Source organism: Cupressus sempervirens, chromosome 3, assembly GCF_028749045.1.
Source record: "Cupressus sempervirens isolate cs-2001-9-10 chromosome 3, ASM2874904v1, whole genome shotgun sequence".
Classification (NCBI taxonomy): Eukaryota; Viridiplantae; Streptophyta; class Pinopsida; order Cupressales; family Cupressaceae; genus Cupressus; species Cupressus sempervirens.
The window spans coordinates 136,022,020-136,045,318 of NC_143120.1; the positions used below are offsets into that span (position 1 = coordinate 136,022,020).

General features: G+C 35.4%; 1 pseudogene; it reads right to left on the minus strand.

The window, feature by feature from the left end:
• Positions 1-10,002: 10,002 nt before the first annotated feature.
• On the minus strand, positions 10,003-23,157 carry LOC149565128 (transmembrane emp24 domain-containing protein p24beta2 pseudogene; annotated as a pseudogene).
• Positions 23,158-23,299: the final 142 nt, after the last annotated feature.

Here is a 23,299-nt window from a genome sequence, read left to right on the forward strand (position 1 = left end):
CAAGGCCATCCATAGGCCACTCTTGAGGATCCTTCTAGCAAGTCACCTTAACCTGGCCCAAACACTTGACAATGTTAAAATGCTCCACCTTAAACCATCTAGCATTAGTAAAAGAATGGCAAAAAGGCTGATGCTAGGGAAAGCTAGAGAGAATGGGGGGGTGTCCATCCCAAGTGTCCTGCCAAAACAGAGCATCTGAGCCTCTGTTACAAATCCAGAAGGGACCCACCTTAAAAGTTGGGCTCCCTTCTTGAGAGTGTCCCAAATATGTATAATTGTTAGAATTCTTTAGAATAACTGAGGTGGGGGGGGGGGGTGTGTGGTGAATCAGTTATCCAAGGTCTAAATGCCCTAATAATACTTTTTCTCAAATTATAGTGAGCACATAAACTTTTCATCCATCCAAGCTTAAATCAATCATCTTAGCAAGTTACAGAAAATCAACATGCAGGGATAAAATATGCAAGATCAACACATGATACAATGATTTACATGGAAATCCAATTTGGGAAAAACCACCAGTAACATGCTACTTAATTCTCACTCTTCTAAAGCGATGCCCTATTAAAAGCCTGCCCTATTAAAGGCTTACAACACACTGTTAAATGTGACCTTGTTAGAGGATTTCACCATACTGTTAGGAATGGGCCTGGTCAAAGGACTTTAGGACATTCTCTTGGAATGTCACCTTGTTAAAGGATTTACAGCATGGCTATTAAACCAACCTAATTCCATAGGATTTAAACTAATTGTTAAAATTGCTAGAGAGTAACAATAATAGCTTTTTGATATGATACAACTTACAACATATCTTGCAAATTTTAGATCACACTTCAGTTTAATCCTTTGCTTAGCTTTTAATCACTTCAGCTCTGACAGCTTGTCATCTCAAGCTTTGTCTCATTGAGTCTTCTTACTCATCATACCAATGCAACCATATCTGTGGTCATCTATTGAAGTAGAGTAACTATGCTCTCTTACTCCTTAGCACCTCTTTTAGTACTTTATGCTTTCATGCTTGACCTCCTCCTCTCTTTGCTTCATAGCCTTATGACTCCTTAAATAGAAATCTGGATTGCCTTACCTGCTCGATTCTCCCTCTCCAACTTTAGGGTTTCAAATAATTAGGTAGGATACAATGTATCCACCCCATATCTTGCGCTTATCTAGAGACTTCATCTAAAGTCTAGTTGTATTCTCCAAAAATGTTTTACATGGTGTTTTGTGCCACCAGCTCATTACTCTTATCTTCTATTTGATTCACAAAATTCTAGATAACAACCTTGTCGGCTTAGATCTGGTGAATCTTCGATCTTTGAAATAATGCAACAACTCGGCATTATTGGTTTACTGATGCTCAGCACCTTTTGTGTTACTCGGCACTTGAATCCTGCTCGGCATCTGATCTTCACTCGGCACTTTCTTGACTTGGCACTTGTTTCTTGACTCGGCACTTGTTTCTTTACTCGGCACACACTAAAGTTGAACTTGCTCAGCTTCAACTAGGAATCTGTTCATTACTAACTAGCTTGCTCAGCTCTCTCTCTAATAAACTTAGTTAAGCTTTACAAATGACTTAGCTAAAACCTTACATCTTTGATGTGTTTTAGTGTGCCCATTCTCTGTGTCTTAGAGTATGTCATCAATACACTATTTCATCAATGGCTTAGCTAATCTTTGTACTTCATTGCAACATCATAACTTCAACCTTTCTCTCAGTGTTCTAGTTACATCTTATTGATTACCTCCTTCTTGTCAATCAACCAATTGATAGTATTTGGATCACTAAAGCAATTGTCATTCCTGGAAGTAGCAAGTTTGACATCAATGACAAAATAATGATTGAGAACATTCTTTACCAGTTCCATTACTTTTTATGTATGATCTCTTCAATCATTTCCAACAATCTCCCTCATGATCTTTTCAATCATTTCCAACAATAATATGTATATTGATATTGTAATTATAATTAAATATATTTTTAATTATAATAAGATGTGTATATATATATATATATATATATATATATATATTTTTTTTTTTTTTTTTTTTTTTTTTTTTTTTTTTTTTGATAAGTATATAAACAAATTTTAATTGTATATTTAGAATGGTAAATAGAATATTTTTTTACAATCTTAATTTTTTATATTTCAAAATCTTTCTTTATATTTTTAATATAAGTTTGATAGTAAATAAAATATGAATTATAAATTTTGTCAGAGTGCCATGTTTAATTCTTAATGATTTATATTCCTATCAATTATCTACTTATCTACATCTAAATTGTTAACAAGTAAATAGACCATCCAATATAACACTCATTGAACATTAATTTTTTTAAATTATTTTGTACTTTCAACATAATTAAAATGGTGTTTTTAAGACTTAATATTAAATTCTTATAATGTATGTTTAATTATAATTAATAAAAAAAGATTTATTTATTTATTTATATATCAAAGTTTTAGTGAGTTTAAATAATACAATTTATTTGTTTTTTATTTTAGGAGTTAAATATATGAAAGTTATTATGTTTTTAAAAATTATACTATAGTTCAAGGTGGTTTGTTGTTGGATCGTAACTTATAAATAAATACTATTTTTAATTATAGTTTATTAAATTAATTTAGAGCAAAAATGAGTTGTGATAATTATAGAGAAGATAAGTACACAAAATTAGTTAAATTTGGGATAATCTTTCTTCATGGTAGGCCCTAAGCCTCTGGAGCCCTCCACCATGCTCGAACTTGCAGATGGTGTTAGCCCTACATAGGGATCTGGACATCGTGATAGAGTGGTGTGGGGTCGTAGAAATGAAGATGAAGAAAACCCCTAGCCCTACCTCCTTGGGAAGTGAAAAACCTGTTGGTGATCCAGTGGAAGGTGGAAAAATGCTATTGACTGGGACCCCCACTAGGTGGAAGAATGCACTAGTGGGTTCCAATGGGGCTAGTAATTTAATGGAGGATCCCAAGATTGCGCACAATGTTAATGGGCCAGTGATCTCTCTTCTGGATACGTTGGTGGATAGCATCACTTCTGGTCTTAAACTATGTGTTATTGGGAAATTTGTTGCTTTCAGACCCACGATAGAGATGGTTTGAAAGTGGGTAGGCCAAAAATGGAAGATTAAGGGAAGTGTTGGTAGCTATGCAATGCCAAGTGGCCTTTTTTGTTTTAAATTCATTGCAGAGGAGGATATTAATTTAATACTCTCAGGAACTTGGTATTATGGAAAGCATTGCCTTGCCTTAACAAGGTGGCATTCGAGCTTTGATGCAAAGGTAGAACTAGGTACAACTACCTAGATTACCACTTGAATTCTAGGATGAGAAGATTCTAAGATGGATAGAGAATTCCTTCAATCATTTTGTCATTGCGGACACAATGACAATGAAAAAAACTAGGCTGGTGTATGCCAGATTTTGTGTGAATGTGGCATTAAATAGGGCCCTCCCAACTATGGTCACTCTAAAAACTAAATGGGGCGAGAAATATCAACCTATAGAGTGTGAGAATACAAGACTTTTCTGGCAGAAGTGTGGACAATTTGGGCATGTCATAGTGGACTGTAAAGTCCAGTTGTAGAAGGAGAAACAAAAAGAGGGATCCCCGAGAATTGTAAAAGAAACCATTGGGGAATCTTTAGAAGCTCCTCAACTAGAGCAGACTATAGTTGGCACTCAATACCTAGTTGTTAGCAAGAGGCTAGATATCCCTGTAATTGGGGAGGGGGGGCTAAGTGAACCTGGAGTGGAGGAGACTTTGGATGAAAAGAAGAAAATGGAAGAGTATCCATTTAGACAAGAGCTAGTGGAGTTATTAAGGTCACCTTTGGGAGGACCTAAGGAAGGAGAGATGATGGAGGAAGGTGAAATAGTGGCACAACATTCCCCTCCTAGTTATTGAGAAAGTTTGAGAAATAAGGGATTACAGGAACAAAAGTCTATAGACTATGTTACTGAGGAGAGGGTATGCGCACCTATATGAATCATGAAAGCCTCTCCAGTGGAGATAGCAACAAAAGTGATGGAAAGCTTAGATAAAGTGGAAGCTAAAAAGGAACTAAGTCCCACTTCCCTACAGGTGGATGATAATGAGGAATGGGAGGTTCAGAAAAAGAAGAAAAGAGGGGGGGCAAAAAACTAGATGTAGGAACCTGTGGTACAGGTGGAAGACCAAGTAGCAAAGCAACTAGGACAAAACAAGTAGCAAGGGACATGGCCAGTGGTAAACAACTTACACTAGAGACTGTAACAAGAGGTAAGAAATGAAATTTCTCTCTTGGAACTTAAGGTGGTTGAATAACCCTCATAAATAATATGCTTTCAAGCAGTGTATATTCTAGGAAAAGGTTGACTGTGTATTAATCCAAGAAACCAAAATGTCTAGTGTTAATTTTGGTAGACTAGTGGGTCATGTTTGGCCTAGGGCTGCCTTCACGCATGTGGATGCTGACAGAGCCTTAGGGTGTATTACTACCATGTGGAACCTATGCTCTATGATTGGATTTGAGTTATGGAAAGACAAAAAAAATCTAATAATTAAGTTCCAAACTAGTAATCAAAGATGGGGGACTATCAATATATATGCTTCTGATAATAAGATAGGAAGAAAAGAAACCTATAGAAAGCTGGACAAGATAATGGACACTATCAAGGAAAAATAGATAATGCATATGGGAAATTTTAATACCCCCCTCTAAAATTTAGAAAAGTTAGGGGGAAATATAGAGTGTCTTGAAAGCTTGCAAGATCTTCATGACTTTATGGGAAAAATGGATTTAATTGATGTAGACTTGCGAGGGAACCCATTCGCCTAGACTAACAATAGAAAAGAAAGTGATCTCATCCAAGTAAGATTGGATAGATTGATGGTGATGAGGAATTGGAATCGGCTGAGTGATTCCATTCTGGAGAACCTTACAAGAACTACTTATGACCATTCCCCTTTAATCTTTCACTGGGAAGATGGTATGAAAGGAGGTCCAAAAACCTTTAGGTATGAAATAATGTGGGAATCCCACTCAGAATTCAAGGATAGAATACAAGAATGGTGGAATATAAGGATAGATGGTACAAAAATAAGATAATATAAGGAGAAATGTCAAGGGTTGGGCTAAGAGTTCCTTTGGAGATCTATTCAAAATCAAGAAGTAGAAGAGAAACTTTAAAAATTGCAAGGGGAAATTGCTAAGGGTAATAATTTATAAGAAGCTACACAAGAAGAAGAGTATAGGAAAAAATGGAAGGATATAATTTTGAGAGAGGAAATATTTTGGATGCAAAGATCAAGAGTACAATGGTTAACTAAAGGTGATAGAAACACTACCTTTTTCCATAGTTTAGCCTCGAACCATAATAGAAGAAACGAGATCAACAAGTTAGAAGGATATCAATAGGATGGAAGGAGAAGGAGGAGGAGAATATAAGGATCAAGAGGAGATGGGAAGACATGATGTGGAATACTTTAGCAAGGCATACAAAAAGGAGAATAGACTAGGAAATTAGGTAATAAGAAAATGCTTGATAAGAACGATCCCACAAGTGCTAGGAGAGGTGGAAAATAATAGAATTCTAGGCAACATCAGGAAGGAGGAAGTGAAAAGGGTTGTGTTTTCTATGAAAGCTTACAAAGCCCCAGGACCATATGGTTTCCCCTAGCATTTTTCCAACAATTTTGGGAGGTTATTAAAAATGAACTGTTTGGGCAACCAGGGATCTCTTTAAAAGAGGGAAGATGCTAAAAAGGATAAATAAGACTTAAATTGCCTTGGTCCCTAAGACTCCATCACCCACGAGTCTCCTTGATTTTAGACCTATAAGCCTTTGTAACACTATTTATAAGGTTTTTTGCTAAAGTAATGGTCAACAAGATTAAGCCCTTTCTTGAGAACATCATAGGAACACCACAAAAGGGGTTTGTGTTGGGAAGACAAATCTTTGATGCTACGATAACCACCCATGAGATCATACATTCAATGGAGAAAAATAAAATACCTAATATGGCCTCCAAACTAGATATCTCTAAGGCATATGATAAGGTAAGGTGGGACTTTCTGTATGATGTTCTTGAAAGAGTGGGGTTTAATGAAAAGGTCATAAACCTCATAAGGATGAGTATTTTCCAGTATGTGCTCCTCCTAAATGGCTCTCCTTGGGGTAATTTTGAAGTGGGGAGAGGACTAAGGCAAGGAGACTCGCTATCTCCCTACCTCTTCATTATGGTGGCATATGTGTTGAGGAGATCATTCTCTAAATTGGTAAGCACGAGATGTGTTAAAGGTATTAAACCTGCTACTACTATAGGAACTAAAGTGTTATAGCAACTTGTTGATGAGACCTTTCTTTTTGGAGAATCCTTTATCATGGAAGCTCGAGCATGGAAGAGTATCCTTAAAAACTATGAAGACAGCTCAGGTCAGCAAATAAACTAGCAGGATGGAAAGGGAAAATTCTCAGTAATTCTAGAAAGTTGCAGCTACTCTCAGCAGCTCTATAGAGTATTCCAATTTACTTTCTATCCCTTTTTTAAATAAACCAAAACATAGCAGACAGAATTGAGAGAATACAGAGGAACTTTCTTTAGTCAGGAACGGAGGAAAAGAACAAATTGAATCTAGTCAACTGGGAGGATGTTTGCAAACCAAAAGAGAGGGGGGGATTGGGAGTAAGAAGACTCAGAGATTTGAATAAAGTCCTTCTTGCTAAAATTGGATGGAGGTTGGGAGAAAACAGAACGGATTAGAGAAATATAATGAAAGCCAAATATCTATCTAACTCCTCATTTACTCATAATCTTTTTAATAATGAGCTCTCGAGAGGATCAAAATTATGGATGAATATTGTTAAAAGAAAAAGTTTATAGAGGGAAGGAGTGAGGTGGATTATGGGGAATGGGAAAAACATCAGATTCTGGGAGGATAATTGGGTCGGGGGGGGGGGGAATTGTTGGTTTACAGCAAATTTAGAGGACTAATGGAAACATTGAAGACAGAGGTGGGGATGAAAGTTGTGGATTATATTGACCCTAGAAGGAAATGGAAGAAATTTCAAAAAGATATCTCTAGGAGGATATTCAACTACTTATAGAACTGGAGGAGTTGATAGAAGCTCAAAGAATTCCAATGTTAATACAGGAGGATAAAATGGTGTGGGAGATAATGTCTAGTGGCCATTATACTGTCAAATTTTCTTACAAACTCCTCTTTTGTAAGGACCTGCATCCCACAACATGGCATAAAGTTTGGATTAGTAATCTTCTACCTAAAATCAACTTCTTCTGGTTGACTATTCAACACGATAAGATTCTATCATTGGACAAGCTGAAAAAAAGGGGTTTTTTTATCACAAACAGATGTTATCTCTGTAAGGAAAAGGAGGAGAGTATCTCTCACCTCTTCCTATAATGTCCATATACCCTAAAGATATGGTCACTAGTGTGGAAGAAATTTGAACTATGTTGGGTGATGAAGGAAAATATGAGTCAATTTGTGGAAAATTGGGATTGCCCCTTTTATCACCCTAGGCTGGTATTCCTATGGAGAATTGTCCCATCATACATTTACTGGTACATATGGAAGGAAAGAAACAATAGAATCTTTCGAGAAGAGGAAAGGCATGTGGAGGTTGCTATGAGAATTATGGAGAATCTGCTAAAAGAAAATATAAAGATTACCAAATGTAAGGTACCAAAGGAAGAACTAGGAAGGAAAGAATGCCAAATAGCAGAAAGATGGGGTATTCACTGGAACTTTAATCATTTTGATAACTCTAATGTAATAAGGAGGCAGCAAACAAGATGAAAATTGCCTACAATAACACAACTTAAGTTAAATGTTGATGGTGCTGCAAGGAAGGGTGTTGAGGTTGTGGGTAGAGTGTTGAGAAATGGAAATGATGAAGCATTGTTGGTATATTCTGGGAATGTTGGTGGAGGAAATAATAACATGGAAGAAGCAATGGCTCTTCTTTGGGGCCTACAATTGGTTAGGGATATGCAAATTAAGGAAATAACTATAGAAGGTAATTCTAAATTAATAATTGATATGGTGAAAGGAATCTCTTAGCCAGGTTGGAATATCCAAAATATTATCACAGACATTAAACATATCCTAAATGGGATGGAAAAAGTCCAGTTACAGCACATATACAGGAAAGGTAATATGGTGGCAGATGTTGCTGCTGCCATGGGGTTTGATTTAAAGGAAAGGATGTGTTGGTGAAGCATGGATATCCTTAACGAGGAAATTAAGACCCTGATTTGCAAGGAGAGGGGGGGGGAACAAAAACTAAGCATGGCTAGGCAAATAAGGATCAATGCCAAATTTTGCAATATCATAATTAGGAAGGTGAAGCTTGCCAATTTTAATAATAATTGCAAAAGAAAGATGATGAAACACTATAGTACAGGTCAGATAATAAATAGATGCAATTTGAGGCAAGAGTTATCTAGCAATAATGGTAACATAATGCAAAAGTTTAAATATTTTCTTTTTGAAAGTACAAATAATATCATTACAGATATTGTCAGAGATTTCAAGGACATTGGAGTTATGGTGTGTTGGTAAACAAATTGTCCTTCTTCTTTTCCTCTTTTTATGTGCCCAAACTTATAATGAAGAACAACTTTACACAACAGTTGCGAAACCGTTTCTAAGAATATCTAGTTTCCCTCTGAATTGAGGTACAGCTCCCTATGTAAATGATATTCAATGAATTATGTTTTATCTCTAATCCCTATTGTGGGGTATGTTCTTAACTGGAGAACAATAGAGGAAACTCAGTTCCACCCAGGCAAGTGAAATCTCAAGCAAGATTTAAATGCAAAGATGCTATGTTGTGACCTTCACAATCTTATGAATTTCCCAATGAAGCAATTGTGAAAGATGCAAATTATGAAATGCAATTAAAGAATGGTTATGCAAGTTACGAAATGCAAATGAAGTAGCTGATGCAATTGCATAGCCAGTTATAATTCTTTGATTATCCTACTAATTGGTTAAATTGAAAATAATGGAACAAAACTCTATTTATTTATCATTCCCAATTCAACACAATGAAATAACACCAGATATAGTTGGATAGAAAATAAATGGCACTAGACTTGATTGTCTTTGCAACCAGCTTCACACCTCAAATTTTTCAATCCCTATATGCAATGAAAATGAAAAACCTAAACTAACATGCCCTCTCCTCTACTCCAGCTCTCTGACTATATGCAGAAAAGGGAAGCGCATGGACAATAAAGAATTGACACTCAATATGATTGTCTCTGCAACCTCTCTTTATGCCAACCATCTGCCCCTCTCTATATGCAATGAAAACTAATATGTCCTCTCCTCTACTCTAGCACTCTAAGTATATGTAGAAAAAAAAAAAAAAAGAGGAAAAAAAAAAAAAAAAAAAACCCTCTATTGAAAAGGTTTTGACAATAAATAATGGCCTCTCATGACTATTCTAATTCTTCCATAACTGTTTGGTTCACCTCTTCTCGTGACTTTTCAGTTTTCATGGTGACCTTTCATATTGAGTCGATGCAATATTGGTAGAGGAAATGAACACTCCACTCTTCACCTTTACCCGAAATCCCTTCTTCAATACTCCTTTTCTCTTTAACATATCTTCCATAATCGCACTCAAATGATAAGAGTGTCTCTAGTAATGACAAGTTACCATTGTAGATATCCACTCCTCTTCGCATAGCTCAAGGCCATAGATATCTGGAAGCGATTTATATATGTCATCCATCTAAGTGGTGCTATCAACTACAACCACATAGCATACAATAATTGCACTCAATTCTAACCATTTGGGATTATTTTGGATTTGATCTAGGTTTCACTCTGTGTATCAATTGTGATGATGTGATTTTTGATTCGGCCAGCTCTGCTCTTTCTTTCATGCAGGTGCAAGTCAGCATGGTACCTTTGTTGTGAGCAATAATAGTAGCAGCCTTCTTCGGACATCTACAACAGTACATTGATGAAAAATTCTCAATACACTATACTCTTGCGCTTCCAAGCTTTCGTTCAAATAGGCGTCATAGGAGGTACACTTGGAGAAGGCTAACACCTATAAGAGCCACTAATTCAAAGAATGCTTTATGAATGGCCCTTCTACTCATGGTCTCATTTATGATTGCTTGACATTTAGTTCGAGCCTCAATCCAATGCTGCTCAAATTGTACCATATAGAGGGCTTCTTCTAATTTGGCAATTTGTTGCATCAAAGGATTAAAGTGATCATCTTTCACATGCTCCTCATAGTATGGAATATGGCCAACATGTATATCAAAATCAATAGTTTCATGGTAAGGAGATTTGTTAGTAAAATAGAACTGATAAAGTCCTTGATTGTGCACCACAAACTCAAACTTATCCTCTGACTTGTCACGTGAATCATGAACTTGCTCACCGAAAGGAGCTTTCACCATGAGGTCTACGCCATAATCCTCATAATGCCATGCAGTGACTACTTTATTACAACAAAAGATGTGTGCACAGTATCCCCATCATAGGGCACACTATGGGAAAAGCATTGGATGAAATTTAGTAAACAATTCTACTATGTCTGCTGGGATTTTCATATTTCCTTTCAAACCCAAGACCTGTACCACAATCATCTAAGATTTAGATTGAGGGATCTTCTAATGTAACCATTATCCTTGTTGGTGTAGATGTAAATGTGAACTGAACTAAAAAGGTGACATAATTCTGGATATCTATTTTCTCTTCTAACGTCGCTTCCCTATATTCGGCTTGTAATTCATAATCTGATATACACTACTCTTGCCATAATTTCTCCCACCACTCCCGACTTTACATCAAATCTGATTTTGGCTTATCTTTAACTTGCCATGTATTATAATTTTCATAACTGTCTCGATTCACTAACTACTACAGGAGGCATTGAATATAGAGAAAATAAAGCAGAGTATTTCAAAATCATATTCTACAACATATAGAAGACAAATATTGAACTCTGTTGAGTTCTCGAAAATCTATACGCTGTGATCCCCATATAATTTACCTTTTGTTTCCCTTTTTTTTTTAATTTTCTCGCCATTTAGAACTTCATCAGTGGAAATGCCATTGGACTTCATTAATATAGAAGTGAATTAATAGCCCCCACAGCAGGAATCATCTTTTGATTATTCTCAATTAGGGACAAGTTCAACAAAGTTGTAACAAAATTTTCTTGGATGGTCAGATTACGAGAATGCAAAATTTCAACCAAAGGTCTGATAGCCCCATAATTTGTAATCGTGGTCCTACTTCCTAAATCATTTTTTGAATTGAACCACAACTCTTCTAGAACTTCTCTTTGCACTTCAATTGAGTTAACTTGTAGGTTTTCTACAAGCTTCTTGAGTTGTAGCCTAAAGGATAATTTGTTGTCTCCTATATCTGACATTGAAGATGTACCACCAACCACTGAGTTCTTGTAATAAACTGAGAATTCTAAGAAGATCTGTAATCTTTGACGGGTGATCCTATTTATTCTATTTCTGTCGTGCTATATCGATAATCTATAGTTGCAATATTTAATGTTGTCTCTCTAGAAGAAATATTGCAAGATGGCATGCAATATCTTACCATGTTAATTCTCCCAAGAATATTAGCATCTTCTATCATCATTTGTTGTATGCCATCTATAGAGGAAGTAAAACTTGTAGCAGATAGAGCATTTTGGAAGCAATCTAAAGACGAAGTAAAACTTTTGGAAGCAATCTAAAGACAAAGTAAAACTTGTAGCACCTAGAGCTTGAGATGATGCTTGAGTTCTTTGGAGGTTAACTTTATTCCCCATTGCCACTTCTTGCTCACCATCAGTTAACAGAACACCTTATGGGCTTAATGTACTTTCATCTTGTGTTATTTCTGTAGAAAAGCTCTCACTTCCCTTTTCTAAATCATCTTCATGCTCATTTGCACTTAGTTTCATAGATATACTATCATCTGAGTCCTGTTTCTTTGGAACAAACTGAGATGGTTCCCTTAGCAGTGGAGCATGGAATATGATTTATTTATTTTTTTAGGCTCGAGAAGTGGAACTGTGTGAGACTTGAACCAATTTTCAATGAGTGCCTTCACAGTGAAATTGGGAATAAGGGAATTGTGATTGAGAGATAGAAACCTGTGAGATTATCAATAATGAAGTCATGACTTTCAAACCACATAACCCTTGCATACTCGAGCTACTAGCATCATTCTCTATAATGGTTTTTCTTCACAAGAGATATCACATTCATTCTCTAAGCATCAAGGATTATGCACTTTGGACAAGGAGCCATGCCATTGAACCGAGCCTACACTTGGGAACTTGGAGCATCAATCTGAACTTGAACCTTGGATCTGAACTCTGACATTTGAACTTCTCAATCTGAGGCATAAAACTTTTATATCTGCATCTCAAGATTATGATCTTCATCTTTTACAACATCATGTTTAAAGAAATTTTAGGCAACTTATGGGAAAACCGACCAAGACAACCAAATATTTGAAGTTTTGAAATAGAGGTACTAAAAATATGCCTACGTGATGCAAAGCATGCACGAATCCCATAATGGAAAGGGATGGGATTTCGAAGAGCCTCAAAAAATTGCTTATAGGATGATTAAAATCCCTAGAGAGGTTATTTTCAAAATCATTGTGCTTCCATTAATGAAAAATATCTTCGCTATTAGCAAACTTGAGGGTAAGAAGGTTTAGATGAAAATTACTGAGGTTAGGGGGACATGAGATAGGGAGGAAGAAATGGGTAGAGACTTGAATCGACTAGAGCCAACAAAGATTGAAAATTTTAAGGATAGAATGGCAACCTAGTTCCTATTGAAAGAAGGGGGATTTCTGTCATATATGCAGGTAATGGCAGAGTATGATGAAAATTGTGCTCTTCAGTTTGTGAATGGATGGAATGACCATAGAGTTACTATAAATGGTATGACATTTCAAGTGAATGAGGAGGTCATTGTGATGGCCACTAGGTTGTTCTTGAAAGGGAAAAATGGAAGAAGGTCACAAAAATGACGGACGAAGCCAGCATGAATAGCTTTTTTTTTTAGGATGAGGAACCTGTTCGTTACAGGGGAGGCTTTCGAAGGGATAAGCTATTGGCTCCTTGGGATGATGTTTGCTTGGTGATCATGAACTACCTCACGCTCGAAGGTGGGTTTGGATTTTACTATTATTATCACTTCCCCATATTGAACCATTTTAGAAATAGAGATTTTATTTATATCTCATTCTTTCTGTTACACTCTCTTGAGGACATGATAAGTGATGTGAGGGAGAAAATAATTAAGGGTCATAATTTCACTATCATTCACCAGGGTCTGATCTTTCAAATTTACCAGTTTCATCTTTCCCTCTATTCCCCTAGGGTTGTTGTTGTTGATAATCAATGCCACCACCAGAATTCCCCTCTAAGTACTAGCATTGGAACCAGAATTCACACACTGCACCCTTCCCCTAGTAGAGATAATAAGAAAAAGAAAAACCCAGACCCGTCAGTTGAACAAAAGGGTAGTGAAAAAATCAAAATTGAAAAGCCTATTGAGGTGGACATTGGGGAGTCAAAGGAAGAGGAGAGAAAAAATGGTAGAAGAAGGTTGGGTAGGTTAGCCAAAACACAAGCAAGATATAAACAAAAGGCTAATAGATTTAGGGTTGAGGAGGTGGAAGAGGAGAATTCTAAAAATAATGAAAGAGAAATGGAGGAGGAGAAACTCTCTGACTCCAAGAGAGAAAGGGGGAATGAGGAGAAAGAAAAAAGTGAAAATTCTGTAGATAACACCTAAGTGTCTACTGGTAATGCCAATACTACTAAAATGACGCATGTGTCGGCTAGCTTTACCTTGCAACCTATTACCTTCTGTGAAGACAACAATAAAGTGGATGCCTCCCTCATTACCATCTCTTCCTTGGCTAAGGAAAAAACCAATATTTTTACTAACCCCTAGGTTTTGCAGGATGAAAACCAACCATTGGCAAAGACTAAGGAGGTGCATAAGAATGTTGAAAGAGGAAACATGGAGAAAGAGGAGGAGCAGAATGAGAAGAATGCATAGATAGAGAGACGGGTCAAATCCTTAGAGGATGGGTTTTACTCCTCTAAATTTTCCTTGAAGGTTACCCATGATGCTGCTACCACCCTTCAATTATTAGTGAAGGAGAAGGACAAGTCAGGGTTGGAAATGGAGGACAACAAGCTCTTGTATAAGTTCCTGGCTGAGGATTGGGCTAGAGTGCTTCTGGTTGGGAAAGGAAAAGATAAAGATGAAAAATAATATGGTGGTTCTTGGGTTTTTTTAGCCCTAGTTGTTTATTGGTTTCTATTGCTACCTAGTTTGCTAGTTTACAACCTATTCACTGACTTGGGTTGGCTTGTTTATGCCAATAAATTTTAAAAAATTGAACTTTAATAGTATGTTTGGTACTTTAGTCTTTAGATTAGTATAGATTATGTTGATAGATGTAAATGATAGTGTGATGGTTTTGGACTGGGTTGGTTTTGTTTGTGCCAATAGTTCATGTTTTGAACAATCATAGTATGCTTAGTACTATAGTTTATGTTCTAGTTAGTAGTTCTCTGTTAGCGGTGTTTTTGGTTAATAGTTGTGGTCAGTTGTTGTTTGTGACTGCTATATGTTGGTTTTGTCGGTAATGTGTTGGTTAACAACTTTTTGGTTGTAAGGGTTGACCCCCTTGTTTTGGTCACTTTTTATTTCAAAAACATTAACAAACAATTATTGAAGGCACTATTCAAATTAAATTTAGAATCACCATTAATTTTTTGAATATGAAATGTATATTTAGAATTGTGTATTTATACTAATAATGATATTAACATTAAATTTTAAATTTTAAGTTCAATAATTTATTTCTAATAATTATTTTTATAAAAATTTAAATCATTATTATTTTAATAGTTAAATGTGTTTTAGTATATAAGAAATTTTAAGAATTCTCTTATTAAATGAAAACAAAAAATTGAAATATAACCATTATTAAAGTATAATCCTAATTTTATCACAACTAAAGCCTTAATATAATAGTAGCTTTATATTAAAATTATAGTTGTAACCTTTTTAAGCTCTAACTTAAGTTGAACCCTAATTAAAAATGGACTTGGTTGATACATAATCTTAATTGAAGTCTTAAACTAATTAGAAAATTTAATAAACCTAAGGTTGACATCTAATTTTATTGTCTTATTCAGAATTATGGTAAAGGATGAATTTGATTTAGTGTTATGATGCTCGTTGAATTCTTATTTAGCTTGAGAGTTCAATTTAGTTTAGTTTAAGGACAAAGGATTTGTTCTAGTTTAGTGTTTAGTTGGGTTGGTGTAGGGGTAAATATTGTTTAGATTAATGTTTAGTTTGATTTAGTATTAGGATAACAGTTTGGTTTGGTTTAATTTTGTTATTTTATATCTTTTTAGTGGTAGGGGTTTTGTTAGACATAAATAGAGATTGAGGATGGGGATTAAAATATTAATTGTATATTAGTAATAATCATGATTGGATTGTGTTTAGTGTTGAATTAGGTTTAGGTATGGCTTTGACTTATTATAGTGTTCAATTGTGTTGAACCTTAAGATTGAAGTTCAATTAGGGAGATGTGGGAGAAAGGAGAGAGGGGGAGGAGAAAGACTAGAAAGGAGATGATGAATAGAGAGAGAGAGAGAGAGAGAGAGAGATCTATTGGTTATAGATTGCATGACCTATGGATTAGGTCTTGGATTTTAGGGTTTTGTTGTCACGTAGGATTTGCGCCTTTAGCGAGATGTAGAATCAAGCTATCTTGTGAAACAGGGAAAACTCTCTCGGGTGGTGGGTTATCCTAAAACGAGAGAAGAATCTCCGAAAGCTAGGCCGGTTCCTAAGTTGTAATCACCTAATCCTAAATTGTACTTGAGATGAGGGTAAGAAATGAAAGAATGAACGATTAAAACTAATCTAAGTGAGGTGACACACCAATGTTTATGAATGTAATTTTGATTACTTCAGCACAAACTATGAAAAAAGACAATTGATTCATAATATCAGACAATCATGTAATCACAAAAGTGTTTCTATATAAGGATCGAGATCTCCTGCTTTGAAAGGGATACCTAAGTTTCACCAATTTTCTGCAAGGAAACAATAATCACAAACATAGACCTACAATCACATGTATCACGATTCAAATCTACAACTAGGAATGTAACTATAATGAAGGCGAACACAACATTAAAGCAAGAAATTCACAAAATCGCACAAGAATCTATGATAAGGAACAGTTGTATCTCTATAATCAATGCTGAAAAAATCTCTATCACAAGTGCCCTTACAATCAACTCAAAATTTGCAATCTGCAAAAATTTGAATCCAAAAAAAAAGGTCCCTCATAATGAGGTGAAAGTACAATATATAGAAGAGTAACCCTAACTTGGGTTCCAAAATCATGCCTAGGAAAATTCACCAAAATGATGAAAATAATGAAAGAGCCTCTGAAAACTGTACTCAACCATCTGCCCAACTTCTGGATAACTGATTTTAACTGCCCCATAGTATGCTAAAAATATCATCCAATAACTCACAAACCTGCATATGTAACTGGAACTGATCCTGGCCTTATAATACCTGTTGTTAACTGAATGTTCCTTCTAAAAATATCCCTCCAAATTAGCCTTCCTATTTCCTCTCCTTGCATTTAGGTAGTAAAACATTTAAAACTCTTATAATTTCCATTGAATAATTAATAAAATCAATGGCCTTATAATTACGACCACTTGACATATCAATTTTACAATTTAAGCTCATTATATTAATTTAATATTATCGTGTTTATTTTAATCATTTTTATTTTTATTTATAAAAATGAACACGTTAATATTAATATTATAATGGAAACTATTCTTTTATTATTTTCTTTAATATTAATACTAATATGTTTTAATAATTAACGTGTTCTTTGTTAATTTTAAAACGTATTAATATTAGTATAAAAGAAAATAATGGAGTAATATTTTTTATTAGTTGAATATGTATAAAATGATTTATATAAAATATCTTTCATTGTATACATATTCAATTAATAAAAATAGAGTTTATAAAAACTGAACTCCATTATGGAGTAATGGACCCGAAATCTTATTAAAAATAGCAAAGGCGAAATATTAGTTCAATGTATGAAAGGCAACTTTGGAAGGCATTAGTCTTGTTTCAATGTTTGCTCATTCACGTGAGAGGAAGAGATGAAGAGTTTCCTACAAACCCTAGCCACCGTGGATGAATGTCTGCAGATTTGGGTGCCATTATTTGCATCTGGGTGTATTTGTGTTTTGCTATGTGCTGATGGACACCATATTATACTTGCTAGGTGCATTTACCTTGCTGTGAGGTTCCATATTTTGCTTATGGACGCCATTTTATGCTTGTTGGAGGTAAAAATGTTGGATGGCTACAGAGATCTTCTCCTATACGTGAGCTTGGATGGCATTTTGTCTTGAGTTATGTGGGTTTTATTGATGATTGATCTGCACCATATTTCTTGCTAGACGCCCGTATATCGAGCTGAGACACCATTTTTTCTTTGGGCAATGTTTTTAGGTTTGAATGTGCCATTTTCTTCTTCTCATTATTTACGCATGAAGGCAATTTTGGACGCCATACTTTAAGATATGATCTGGGCATTTACTATGTGCTGAGGGTTCATGTGGGTTTTGGTCGAGGTTTCTTTTGTGCACACCATTTCTTTTGCACGTGGAATCATGTGTGAACGGCATCACTGTTTGACTGTTGGAAATGAGCCATTATGGGTCTTCTTCATGCACAAGCTATGAGTATATAGTAGAATTTTTTATAAATTCGTTTTATGCATTTACCAACAAATAAATATGAAATAATCACCATGAACATCTGGGCTTGGTAATAGCACTCATACTGTTTGTTGTATTTCCTTTCTCATGCTATGAATAACTGAAAATGCTGGTTAAGCTGGAAAACAACTGGATTCGTGTCATGGGTATTAAAAAAAAATGTAAAAAAGAAAATGATTTTCTTTTATATCCAGTATGTTGTATTCTTGTAAACCCTGCTAAAACCTCCATTATGTAACGGCTTATCTTTAAATTCTGTTTGGCGGGATAACACATGCCGCTGAATCTCCATGATTTGATACATTCAATGCTTCCAGCTATGGAGCTTTTGTTTGAGTTTAAACATAGCAAGTTACCTCTGCAATTATAATGTTCCAATATAATTGATGTTCCTTTAAACCATTGCACCTTTGGCTACAGCTGTGATCTTGAATTTACTTCTCGTGGAAATGGTTCTGCTATAATTTATGATTCTGGCACTTACATTGGGTGTGAAGTTTAATTTGTACCTGCATTTTTAGACTTGAATAAGTGTAATGAACATGTAAATCATTTAATCCTCATACTTCTTTGTCTTTTTCTTGAATATGCTATTATGTACAAGTGATCTTTCGTGATCAGATTCTTATGTGAAATTCAACTTGTTGATACTCTTTACTTCATTGTATGAACTGTTGTAGCGTATCTGAAAGTGGCTCTCCTTCCATATGTTGTTGTGCCTGAATATGCCATTTGCATTAAATGTTATCTTCCTTCACATTCAAACCTTGATTTCTTAACTGTCACAGCTGAATATTAGTTACTGCTTCGTTCCTCTATAAAGTTGATTATTACTTGACGATCATGCAAAATGTGAATAAGATGAATACCATAATCCTTGTCTCTGATCATAGCAATTTGATATATCATGTATTAACAAAGAAATGCAGCATGAATGTTAATACTCCTATTTATCTGTATTATATTTTCCTGTAGTGGATGTCCTTTCTTTTCCTATTGATTTGGCAATGATAATTATTTCTTATTGTTCTTGTAACTGATTGCATCTGTACTTTCTTTGACATATGCTAAAATGTACTAAGAGATACTTAAAATTCCTTTATCTTCAGACTTTGAAACTATACACATCCTCCATGATTTGATTGAAAGGTCCCATACCTAAATTTATGTATGCCCCCTCGACGGCCTCCTCTCGTCCTTTGCCGCTACATGATTCAACCAAAAGGTTCCATGCCTGTAATGTATGCGTGTTCCTTCAATGATCTCCTCAAAGTCTTCAATCAGCTTCATTGGTTCAACTGGAAGGTCCCATACTTTTAATTTATGTATGCCCCCTCAACAGCCTCCCCAATATCTTATGTCTTTGCCCGAATAATCTCAGCCAAAAGGCTTCATGCATGTAACTTACGCATGATCCTTCTATAGCCTCTAATCTTCATACCTGTTTCTGCACATGGAACAAACTCATTAATAAAAACATGTTTTATCTTCTTCAGATTGTTCTTGCCTTCTTGCCTTTTAGCATAGTTATCTGGATAACCATGTTGTATAAACAGCAGAATATAGATGATAGGAAAGTCTTCCATTGCTCAGTTCGTATGAACTGATCCATTTCTTTACTCATTTTTTGTAGGTTTTACTCCCAGATGGAGATGTGGGATCAGCCCTCTAGCGTTCAATGCAACAACTTTCCATTCAAGCAATGGATGCCTTTCTTTTCTATCTCTTTTTCAGTACTTTTCTGTTTGTACAATGTGTTTAATTCAAATATTTATGTTAGGAGCTAAGAGCACTGAGACAATATCTGAATGCATTGTATTCAAGTATTGTGTAAATATGAACACTTTGTAAAATTATATTGAATACTTGAGTAAAAGTATTATTTTTTTGGTACTCGTATCCTGAAAAAGTGATCAATTCTCTTTCTTATGCTTATTGTACTTTGTTTGTTGCATTCTTTTTGTTCTGTACTATATACTCTCAATGACTAAACACATTCATTGAACAGTTTAAAACATAATCAATTTAGCGTAAAACATAACAATTTAAAAGGCATGTTAAATTGGTAACAGGTTTACAGAGGGCGGGGGGAGGTGGAGAAGAGGGAGAGAGTGAGAGAGGGAAATAAATATGGAAAGGGAGAATGTATTTAGGGTTTAGGGATTATAGTTATAGGGTTTAGGGATTAGGGAAAGAGAAATATGTAAGGAAGAGGGAGACCCAAGATTAAAAGGACTCAATTTAGGGTTTGGTACTATACAGAGGGTTGGAGACCCAAGACCTAAAAAATATTTTAGGTCTTCCAAAAGGGTACTTAGAATGGTAATTTTTTGATGGGGTCCTTTGGAAAATTTTGAATTTAATTCGTGTCCTAAAAGGATAATAGGACTTTAAAGAATTAACTAGGAGATTGATAAGGAAATATTAATAAGACTTTGTAATTTTGGATTGGATCCAAGGTTTTTGTGTAGATTTTGAAGCCTTTACACTCCTACATGATAGACTTGAAATAAATTGGTGTTTATTTGACAAGCTTGTAAGGATGAATTTGTAGATAGGATTGAGAAAGCTTATAAATTCATTTAGGAACTCTACTAGAGAGTGTTTCTATTAACCTAACCACTCTAATCTTGAAGAATTATTCCTTAGGACGGTCTTGTAGGATCTAAGATCAAGAAATTGATTAAGAAAACCAAAGAAATGATCTATGAAATGAGTGGAAAGAGGGGTGAGACATAAAATAGAGAGTAGAGGAAAGATAAAGTGAGAGGAAATTGGGGGAGACTCTCTCTCTCTCTCTCTCTCTCTCTCTCTCTATTTTATACCTCTGCTAATTATACCATCAATATTAGCCTAAATAGAGATGAATAAGGGAGGAAGAAACTTGGATATGGAAGGGAGGGAGAAGAGGAGAGACAAGCAAACAAAGATAAATAAAGGAGTAAAAATAAAGAAAGAAAAAAAATAAAATGATGAATATAAAATATTAAAAAATATTATCTTTCTCATCTCCATAACACTATCTCTCTTACCCCCCTCTCACTATCTCTCCCATATCCCTCACTTCATTTTTATCTTTATTAATTCTACTATCTGAAGGATTTGAGCAAATACGCAAATCAAATCCAAGAAGCCCTCGAATACCTACATGTAGAAAACCTATCACAAAGAAGAAAAAGACAAGAAGAGGCAAGGGTTTGCTCTAAAAGCATGCAAATTGTATACTCAAATAAAGAAAAGATAGATAATTACAAAGAGATCAATCCTTATAGAAGGAGATTGAAACCTAAAAAGGGTAACCTAATAAGTTACAAAGGGTAACCTAAAAGGTAAAATCTATTTAATAATTACTAATTAATTATTAAATAGAGAATGAAAAAAGTTCATAAAGAAAAATCTTAAGAAGGAAGAAAAGGCAATTTAATTAATGAAATTAAATTAACCTTTTTCTCTAACACCCCACCTTAAGATGAGCAACAATGCAAAAAGAGCAAGGAAACTACAATGCAATGCTAAAAGTAAACTTGGGTCCCAACAACAAGGCCTGATGAGGTACCAATCACAATAAAATCTCTATGAAACAGAGAAATAGAGAAAACACAGTGGGAAAAACTCTACTCCAAAAAGAGATAGCTGAAAACTTAGTGAAGGACTACAAAAGTCTCCAAGTAGAGGAATTGTTCCAGAAGATAGGAACAAGAGGAATCATGAAGAAAACCACTGAAGCATGTAGAAGTTGCAAACTTTGTCAAAAAAAATTGCTAATCTGTAGAACTTCCTCTAAAATAGAACTTGACAAGGTAGAGAAGACTGTAATTTGCATCAAATTAAGAGGCGAACAAAGGCAAACAACTGAACTTGAAAATATAGATGGCATGAAACACCAATGCCTAAAGAGTTTATCAATCGAACTAAGGAAGGATAAAAAATAACAGAAGAACCCCCCTAATGCAAAAAAGGGTGAGGTGATAGGCAACTGAGAAAGTGGGCCAATATCTCCCACAAAATAGAAAAAACCAAGAACATCAAGAGTGAGAAAGAGGTATAGACACCTATAAAATGAGGCTAATGTGATGGAAGGGAAACTCACTTGACAAAGGAATGGGGTACTAAATGGAAAACAACTATCCCCCCATGGCACTTTATAATGTAGTGCGAGTACAAATAATTCACAATAATGAAAAAGATCCCAAAAATGCAAGGAGTGGCACTTTATCTCAGTGTGTTTGCATAAATATGCTTATAAATGATATCAACAATGATCATAAAGGGAAAAGAGTTGATACAATAGATAGTACAGCCCAAAAAAAGAGATTCCATGCCACAAAAATGATCCTCAAACCTAAAACATCCAAGATATCCACCATACTGCAATAAAGAAAAAAAAATTATGATAGAAAGAGCATGGAGTAGAATCTAGAAGAAAAACTAGCATTTTTGAAAAGAGGACTAAACCAGCTTTCCAAAAATATAATGTTTTCAAAAAATGGAGATGGAACACTCAAGATACACCCTCCAGAGTGAAAAACAAAACACCCAGCTTTGACTACCCAAACAGGCAATCAAACTACATCAGAACTAGAAAACTCTTACACCACTATCTCTGTCTCGGAACTAGCTTTCTAGCACTTCTTTTGGATCAAAAAAAGACATCTATATGCTCAAGTTACGGCAAAAAAACTGACAGTAGGTCAAAAAAGGACTTGAAGGGCATGCATGAGACATGATGCAGTGTTGATGCCATACTGATGTTGGCATTTCATTATCTTAAAAATAATGACCTATTATCTATCGCAACAAAATAAGATTACCACATGGCATCCATGTGGCAGTGGGCCCAAGGAATGATGACATGGCACCTGACATGTGGTAGGTGCTGACATGGCCCCTGACATGTGGCAGGTGCCAATGTTGCCATGTGGGCAGGGAGGAGGCCAGGCAAAGGCAGAGGTGGCAAGTGTCGGTAGAGTGATGGTGGAGGTCTTGGCAACATCAAAGTAGCAACCACAGGTGGTGGTGGTGATTGGACTGATGCCGAAGGAAGACCACCAGAAAAGGCCACGATGGTGAAGAACCTTCGGCAGGCCAGAAACTGGCAAGAAACAGCACTGAAAATGGCATTTGCACTAGGAAAAGCTCTCTACATCAAAAAAGGGTGGCTACAAGCTGGAAATAGGCCTGCAGCCCCTTTTTAATTTTTTTGAATTTTTTAATGAAAAAATTGCATCGAGATGCGTGCAAGAAACCATACAACCTTCTGGGCAAAAAATTTTGCCTCCTGGATCAACATTGTCCAAAATGGATAAACTTTATATGGAAATAGGGGTTTTGATGCCTTTTGGATCCATTCGTGATGTATGTTTGGCTCAAACTACTCCAAAATTAGTGGTTCCCCTGTTTTCTCGAGAATTCCTACAAAATTTCTAGATTTG